The 10,000-nt window shown below is 34.1% G+C and overlaps 1 protein-coding gene across 2 annotated transcripts in view; it reads right to left on the bottom strand.

The window, feature by feature from the left end:
* The window catches only part of LOC135209709 (carbohydrate sulfotransferase 3-like), a 142,237-nt gene that overhangs the window by 72,048 nt on the left and 60,189 nt on the right, over positions 1-10,000 (bottom strand). The window lies entirely within an intron of this gene.

Here is a 10,000-nt window from a genome sequence, read left to right as displayed (position 1 = left end):
TTAGTGGTCACTGAAGATCAACGCAAATGCAAACCTTTTAAACCTCATCTCAGATCTAGCCTTGTTTAGTGGGCTACGAATATCTAGTCATTATTATCTATTTATCTGACTATCTGGTCAATTGTCTAGTATTTCTAGGTCATGCATAAGTCCAGCGATATAAACACACCATCGCACACGTACACACGCACACACAAAGATACACACACACACACACACATATATATATATGATACAACAAAACATATTTCCACAATTAACTTTATTTTACTCCTTTATTACTTTGCTGGTTGATGTCACCTTTATTATGCTTCCTTTACTTCGTTTCAATTTTCCTCTCTCTCTCTCTCTCTCTCTCTCTCTCTCTCTCTCTCTCTCTCTCTCTTTGTCGGTTTGTCATATTCGCCCCTCTAACTCCATACAACCCCAAGGTACTCACTCATCAGTTATATTTATCTGTTACTCATCTATTACTCAACAGCAACATACCACTTACTCAGCATCACCAACACTCATCTCCCCTAATCTCCCCTCATCTTAATTCTCATCTCTGGCTTTTCCCCTCGTCCAAATAATCGTAGTTTTAGTGGGTTGTCTGCATTTCCCCTCACGTTCAATTAGCATCAGGAAATAACGAACTATCTCTTTATCTTTACGTACTCGTGTGAGGTGCAAGTACTTTTACGGTATTCTAATGGATTTGTCGTTTCCTGCGTTTTTCTTTGTTTAATGTTTTTTATTTGGTTGGAGAGAGAATTTAAGTAGCTGATGTATACACCGTCAATTATTAACGCACACATATATTAATTGACACACGCACACGCACACACACACACACATATATATATAATATATATATATATATATATATATATATATATATATATATATATATATATATATATGTGTGTGTGTGTGTGTGTGTGTGTGTGTGTGTGTGTATATACTAGACAGTATATACATGTATGTCTATATATATATATAATATATAATATATATATATATATATATATATATATATGTATAATTAATATAATATATATATATATATATATATATATATGATATATATTTAATATATATAATATATAATATATATATATATATATATATATATATGTATAAGAAAATTCCAAAGTTCTCAGAGAGAGAAGAAAGAGAGAAGAGAGAGAGAGAGAGAGAGAGAGAGAGAGATAATTATATTTCTCTATTTCGTGCATGCATGTGTTTGTGTTTGAATTGTTTTCAGTGTGTTTATATAAATTTTTGGCCGCAATTTGTGTAATATATATTATTATTGCAACGTATTGATTTTGCCTCATAAGAAAAACATCTTCACATGATCTATCTAATTCATTTATTTATCTTAGCCATTTACCTTAGGTTTAATTTGGAAACATTCTAAGTTTAATAACCATAAGTTTAAAAACTAGGTTGTAGTTATATGTTTATATGTATTATATTCTCATATTAACAGGTTGCTCTATTTTGTTGCCTAATGTTCTTTAATTTGTTTCATTACCGACTTAAAGTCTTTTAAAATCTAACTTTCCCGAACGACACTCGCCAAAGATTATAAAATTCCATCATCTCAAATATTCGTCTTTTGCTGAGTCGAAGGAGTAACCAAGAAATAACTCAGCCTTTATTAAGTCCCACAGATGAAAAAGAAAGACGTGAAGTGAGTATCTACCCAAAATAGTCGAATAGCACCAGTTAATACTAGAAATTTCTCATGACTTTAATCAAGGCCAAGTGAGGGACATTTGTCATTCAAGAAACATAAATCAAGCATTGTTCCAATAATAAGATATGGTAATGAACTCAAACTGCGTAAACATTGGCTACTAAAAAGTGTTTGCGAACACTTGCATTAGCATAGAAATCTGCGCACCACGTAATATAAACAACAATAATCACGTAGGATTCTTCGTTAAAATGTGACTCACGAGTTCCTCTTGAAATGTACATGGAACTGTGACCATTGCTAAAATATCGTCGTTACTAAAGGTCAAATGAGAATGAAATGTACACGGAACTAAGGAACACTAGTAAAATATCTTCTGCACTAAAGGTCGACGGAGAATATTGAATAACTTCCATAATTATTACCAGAATCTGATGATTCTAACAAAACAACACAAAGATGACAGTTGAAACATCTGTCAAACAGATCTCTTATAAGGAAACTAACCAAAAAACAAATATAGAGAGAAAATAATAGAAACTACAAAGAGAAGACATTTCAAGGTTACCATAATAAAACGCCTGCTTATTATTCTGTTGACATTGTGTGCCCAGGTGCCTTACACACACCTTGCTCATTCATAATCTCAGTACTATGATAAGCTCAAGGTTCCTCTACGAATACTATCACAGTAACCAAATAAAATAGAATAAATGTATACTGGTCAAGGATAAACTATGCGTATTTGGCAATAACAACGTGAAATAATGAGCTAAAACAATGGTACGTAAATGCTTATTGTTAAGTAACAAGGAGGTATTAATAATAAACTCATGGATAAATATTACTATGACGAGAAATGTATGAATGAGATACTGCTATAACGAGAAATTATTGAATGAAATGATAAATACTATATCTCTGTTTAGGACATATCATTTTAATAAATTCAAGAAAAGATAGCAAGATCTTCTAATCACAGAGGCAATAAAAGAAAAAAACGAGAAAGTATCAGTTTCTCAGTAAGGTTTGGTACCCTTGAGGATATAATAGACATTCTATGTCTTCTATGGAGATCCGAAAGCTTTAGCATAATGGAGAGAGGTTCAGATATGATGTTATCGTATAATTTGAATAGATAGGAGAGAATGTACGGAAAACATGAGTTACATTAGAAAATAAATAATTATCTTTACATAGCTATCTTGATATTAAACGATTCAAAGTAAGATTTCAAACAAAAAAGATAATGAGATATATGCATCCAAATCATAAGAGCATAATACAAGAGATTAATCTATAATAACAAAATCCGAGTGGAAATTGTTTGTCCCCCCCCGGTTGACGATAGGGGAGACATGACACAGCCAGCCACCCTCTGCAAACCGATTTATACGCCCAGGGTTGGGGCAGGGTAGGTAGGGGAACGGGAGGGTAGGGGCCACATTGACCCTCCTCCCGCAAATCCGTTTGTCCGCCCCGGGTTGGTTTTAGTAGGTTGGGGATCGGGAGGGTAGGCGATACAGCACCGCCGTGTTCCAGCGGGCGTAGTGCGCGCCAACAAACTCGTCCTTCAATAATTGCAAAAGTGACAGGTCAAGAAGAGTATTAGAATATAATAACAGTTGTTAACTGAATTGTTGTACAAGTAAGATACAGAGTTAGGAATTTCTGCACATAGGATTATACTATACTGACGACTTGTAATATCTCTTGTTGCATACATTTCACGAATAGGTTGAAAACAAGTTGGTGACCGTCAGAGGAAACCGAATTGGACAAGTCTTCTAGCTATATCTAACCTGCTTGTGTTGTGCGTACGGTAAACTGTTGGTGTATGTTTGTGGCTGTGACTGTTTTACTGAAAGTTTTCCCAGATAGTGACCCACAAAGGGTTTTAATACGGTATGTAACCATCTTTGCGGCATGTTTAATACAAGCCCGTTGCTTATTACTTTAAAAACATAAACAAAAGACTGCAAATACCATAAAGGTAACGACCCCCAAGAAATTTTAGTCCTAGGAAACGACCCCCGAAAACCACTGAATGTCAGTTCCTCGTTGGACAAGTGGATTTCGCGCTCAGCTACCAATCCGGTGGTCCGAAGTTCGATTCTCGGCTCGGCCAACGCGGAACGAGAGGAATTTATTTCTGGTGATAGAAATTCATTTCTCGATATAATGTGGTTCGGATCACACAATTAGCTGTAGGTCCTGTTGCTAGGTGACCAATTGGTTCCTAGCCACGGGAAAATATCTAATCCTTTGGGCCAGCCCTAGGAGTGCTTTTAATCAGCTCAGTGATCGGGTTAAACTAAGATATACTCAACTTAACCACTGGATGTCACTGTCTAGGAAAGCTCCTTTTACTGTTGTGTGGACGCAGCTTAATGACCATAAATTTGGCAGGGTTTGAAAAAAGCCACACCAATAGATAGTAAATAAATAAAGAGAAGTTGATGGAGATGGAAGAAAAATAAACAACCTTGCAGAACAAAAAATACAGGGTAATTTATTTTTACGTGTCAAAAACAGTAAACGGAAAAATAGGATTTAACCAAGTAGAAAAACTTAAAAAGAACACACAGAATACCAAAAGTGATATAAACTTTATTTTATTAACAAAACTACATCAAAAGAGTAATAAAGACAATCTAATGAAGATGAGGAAAATTCAACCACCTCGAGAAACAGAGAAGGCAACACAAACATTTTTATCATAAAAACACCTCAAGGACACAGATTCCTACGTAAGACGAACCTTGCATGCCAAAAGACGCAACGAAATGCGCGTCAAAGCACATGTGCAACAAACCCAAGGCTAAGATCCTTTAGGATGCCTCTCCTCACCTTCTACAAGGAACGTCCTGCCGACATCCCATACGCAAACCTCACCCACCCAAAATTTAGGAGGAGGGCCGGGTAGGATGATGCCCGGGCTACTTGGGTACATACGACCTTGTCCTTGACTCCTCTTGAGCAGAGGAGGTAGAGTCAGTAGCCCGGTGGAGGTCGAAGTCCTTGTCTACCTGACGTGGGTAATCGACATTGTTTACAGAGGAGCGTCGACGCATCACCTAACCGCGGTTTCTCTAGGGATGTTTCGCTTCTTCGAAGGATAAACTGAAGCTCACTGTATTTGCTTTAGTATTTAGGTAGAGCTTGTCATCATTCACAGCTAAAAGTGTTTTTCAAAGTACTTTGGTAGTGTTTCTCAGTTTAGACCGACTGAGTTCATTTTAATAATTCAAAACCTATCAATGTATTTATATTTTCTGAATGGTTTCAGGTTGTTGATTGGAGAAAACTTTCTGTTTTAATCTAAAACATTTTTGACGTCCCAAATCGTACCGAAATATTCTTATAAGACTCAAATGGCCACTAGACTTCAGTTTCTGAATCGTCAATGCTTTGTTCTTCTGTGTTGTTTGAGATCTTAGGTAGGGATACGAAGTTAGATATCAGCCCCTTTGAAAAATCTGTCAAGAATAAAAATCTGCTCTACGGTAGATAAATTATGAACTTTAAATGATTCAGAGAAAGTAAATGGTCTCTATAAAACTAAATTGCAATTAAGATTCTGCGCTTCGTGTATTAAATAGAAAAAATAATTTATGAATTAAACGATATAATATTGGATGAATATGACAGATTCATAAAAAAAGAAAAGTATTAAGGAAAAACTTTCCATTGCTTGGATAGAAAAAAAAATCAGCCCACATTAATTATTGTCTACTCATTAAAGCACACAAAAATTTGATAGGCGAGGCATCAACATAAAGTCATACATGTATTGCCTGATTAAATCCGATTTTGCGGGAATAATTTTGTTGACTAATTAAATAAATATTCTGAAGAGAAATATTTAGGGGAATATGATATTCACTTCAAACAGACATACAGTTAAAGCCCTCGACTTTCATGGCTGTCGAATTGCTTATAAGTGAATGGAGTAAGGAATAATGTCAAAATATTTTTCCGATAAAGTTAGATATCATTTGCATGGAAGATTTTTTTTTATAGTTACAAGGAGAAACAGATACTAGTATATGTCGTATTTAAGAAACAATTTTCCTCCTTTACACTCGTGGAAATGAAGATATTTAGGTATGAATAATAATAATAATAATAATAATAATAATAACAACAACAACTTGTAACTGATGCGACCATAAGTTCTAGGCACTACGTGTCCCTGCAAACAATTTCCAAGAACTTTAACTGGTTTTTCTTTTTGATGAAGGAAGTCCACCTGCTTACTAATTTCCTATATTCACAAAGTTCTTGTTGGTCCTGAAAAATCACCGATGTCCGTTCCATGAGTGTAGATTTGGATAACAATTCAAAGAAAACTCAGATTCACATGAGTCAATAGAATGGAAAAGTAAATACTTAGTAGTTTGTCTCGATTTTGTTATTTAAAACATCGACTCATATGATTATGAGTTTCCTTTGAATTATTATCCACGTCTACACTCATGGTGATTTTTCGCAACCAACAAGAACTTTGTGAATATAGGAAATTAGTAAGGAGATAGACTTCTGAACACGTAGTGCCTAGAACTTATGGTCGCATCAGTTACAAGCCATTTGGAGGCGAAGAATTCCCAATAGAATCTGCAATAACGTCAGTACTATTACCAGTGGAAGTATATATCAAAACGGTAATTCCTAACAGCGATAATTAGTGACATAAACTACCGAGTAGATGTAGAAAAACAAAATTAATATTTAGCTTAAGTTCAATAAAAAAAACGAAATAAAATGAAATTTCAAATATTCATCACTTTTGTGGAAAGCTATGCAAATCCTTTATAGGATAGTCAGTCCCACTCAACCCCTTCTCTCTCTCTCTCTCTCTCTCTTCTCTCTCTCTCTCTCTCTCTCTCTCTCGTTGTCACCTCTCTCTCTCCTCGCTGTCTCGCTGTCTCCTCTCTCTTTCTCTTTTTTTTCTCATTCTCTCTCTTATTTTAATTTTTACTCTAATATTATTAAAGGTTCCGGAATAGTTTCTGAAGAAATATAACTTTATATAAGTAAACAATATATATTATATATATATATATATAATAATATATATATATGCATATAGATATTTTAAATATACGTATATTAATATATATATATATATATATATATATATATATATGTATATATTATATATATAATTTTTACTATCGTATATACGTACGTAATATATATACACACAACACCACACATATATATACACACACAATACACACACACACACACACACACACACATATATATATATATATATAATATATATATATTATATTATATATATGATATATATTAATATATATAATGCGTGTGAATTGCGTGTATACATATACATATATATGTATAAAAATAGAAGAGAGGTAAGTATTTCCCTTAATATTTTAGTTATTATTAGCATATAAATCCTAGCAAGATATGAATGGTTGTTGAAATCAGAATCATAATTGTTTTCAATTATCATTAATTATCAATATCTAATCATCATCACCTTCCTTATGGACATCAATATTCACATCTCATTGACATAAGAAATATGAAATATATAATAAATACATTGTTTATCAAATAAAATGTACTTACAATGCTTTCATCCACTGAAGGCAAGAGGCATTGTCCACTTACCTGGAATAAGAAAAGAATCACAAATTGTGAGTAAAGTGTATTATTATTCACTGGCGGAAAGTAAAATATGATGTGTTTATCCAATAGCTTCATGAGTTTGTATTGGTGAGGTAGTGGATTCATTGAGTATGCAATGTGAATTGTCTTGTTACCTGGTTGGTGTTCCTGAAGTAGGTTATGTTATGTGATGTTTATATTGTTAAAAGGTGCCTTTTTATTCTATGAGAATACTATTAATCTGAGAATTTATATATATATATATACATATATATAATATATATAATATATATATATATATATATATATATATATAATATATATATTGAATGGTCAATTGAACTGTTTTAACAGAACATATTAGGATATAAATCCCACGAAATCCTTTGCCACAAGTTTCATATTTAGTAAAATAACAGAAGAATATTGATAATTTCGCCTGGAAATGAACTTCTACAGATAGTTAACATCTACTATATATGCTTCTATAAGAATCACATGAGACATATAGATGCTCTTGCCACCGCCTGGAAACAGATCATCAATGATAGGACGTGACCCCAAAGCCCTGAACCACTCACTAATGGCGGTCCAGAACGTATTCAAGGCAAAAAAATTTAATAAAAAAAAAACAAAAAAAGACCACACCAGCCTTGCGGCACTCCCAAATTCTCGTTGCGGCTTCCCCGTGTGCGTGTGTGTACCTATATCTTGACCTTGGGAAGCCTTTGGCTTACCTGGTAGAAGAAGACGAGCATAAAAATGATAGAAGAGGAAGCAGACATCGGAGAAGTTTGTTTACTTTGCCTTCTGCCTCTTCTTCTTCTTCTTCTCCTCGTTCGTTCACATAAATGTGGACATTATTCTGGGGATCCTCCTTACCACTACCGAGACTCGACCTTGAATCATTGCTAGTGCTAATGACCTCCGCAGGTTTTAGAACCCCAGATGGGGCTGCGATGGTAACCTGTTTCTCCTCTCTCTCTCTCTCTCTCTTCTCTCTCTCTCTCTCACATACACACACATACGCATAACTTTGCAAATTTCCTTATAACTGTTCCTGTTTTTTATTATTCACAGGTCTCATTTAGCTAACACCTCTCTCTCTCTCTCTCTCTCTCTCTCTCTCTCTCTCTCTCTCTCTCTCTCTGAGAACTTTGGAAATTTTCTTACCCCTGTTTTCATAATTATATAAAATATTCTCAGATATTATATTAACACTGTTGATACTGCATCTCAAACCAATGAACATTCATCTTTCGAAATGTCAAATTGCTATGACAAATCCTTAAAACAAAGCAAATAGTGAAGCTCCGTCCTTTGAACTGACTCATACCCAGCGGAGCCTTAGCTTGCAACCATCTGTAACGCTCAAAATGCTATGCATATTTTCAAGGGCATCACGAACAAGACAACAATAGAACATCCAAGATGCAAAGATTCTCACTGCGCATTTTATGCAGATGGTCCCAGGCTTGTCCTGGTCTAGGTGTTGGTGCCTTGGTTATTCTTATATATAAATGCATGTATTTATCTTTTACCGAAAATGTTTCGTCTAATTTTAGCGGGGGATGTCTTACATTACTGCGTACGGACAAGGTGACCCTAAGCATGTTTTATAATATTTTTTAATTCTACAATAGAGAAAAGATTGCCCTACCTACTTCTACAAGAATTATATTATTTTTTTTTTTTGGTCCATCACAGTCCTCCAATTCGACTGGGTGGTATTTATTATTATTATTATTATTATTATTATTATTATTATTATTATTATTATTATTATTATTATTAGTTATTATTATTATTATTATTATTATTCTGAAATCAAGTGCCGATTTCATCAGTGTACACGTAAAGCGTTAAACAATTAGGCCATTGTACTTTTCATTTCTTTTCAAAGTAAATACCGTTTATGTATATTCCAACTCAAGATTATCCATGTTATAAGAACAATGTTATCCATGTTATAAGTATTATAGTATCCATATCATAAGATCAAATGTTGTTACAACATTGGAATAAACTATAACCTGCCTTTAAAATTCCAAAAATAATTCTAACAATGCATTTACTTGTAAGTTTCTGCTCGTAGAGAGAGAGAGAGAGAGAGAGAGAGAGAGAGAGAGAGGAGATCCAGTGGCTTCAAGAAGAAATGTCAGTATTCTGGGAGTCATTGAATTGCTGTGGTCAACAAAAACTTGAAGCACATCCTGTCTGTCGTCTCTGCTTCTCTCTCTCTCTCTCTCTCTCTCTCTCTCCTCCTCTCTCTCTCTCTCTCTCTCTCTCTCTCCCAAGACTCACTTAAGACTTTTATTCCTTAAAGACAAACTGATGTCTTCCTAAACAAGATAACAACAAAAGAATCCTCATTTAAAATGCTGGGTACGTAGACTGATTTTTCAAGTAAAAACTCATGAATTTCCTGAAGGAAAATATTTCAGTATATGTATTTTGAGCATTTTGTACTTTTACGATAGTAGTAGTTCTTTTCGCTCACGATTTTCTATTCGCTTTGATTTTCCAGTGGTTGGTGGATTGTTTCATTAGATGTAATTGGTGTTGATTTGTTTTGCTGTCAGTATTGTTACGAATGTTGTACTTATCTAGGTTTTAAGTTTCTGCTGTTGTGTAAATGTATTCCACTGGCGTTTGCTCCTCTCTCTCTCT

This window comes from Macrobrachium nipponense, chromosome 38 (assembly GCF_015104395.2).
Source record: "Macrobrachium nipponense isolate FS-2020 chromosome 38, ASM1510439v2, whole genome shotgun sequence".
NCBI lineage: Eukaryota > Metazoa > Arthropoda > Malacostraca > Decapoda > Palaemonidae > Macrobrachium > Macrobrachium nipponense.
The sequence above is the reverse complement of the archived record's forward strand: the minus strand, read 5'-3'. Positions and strand labels throughout refer to the sequence as shown.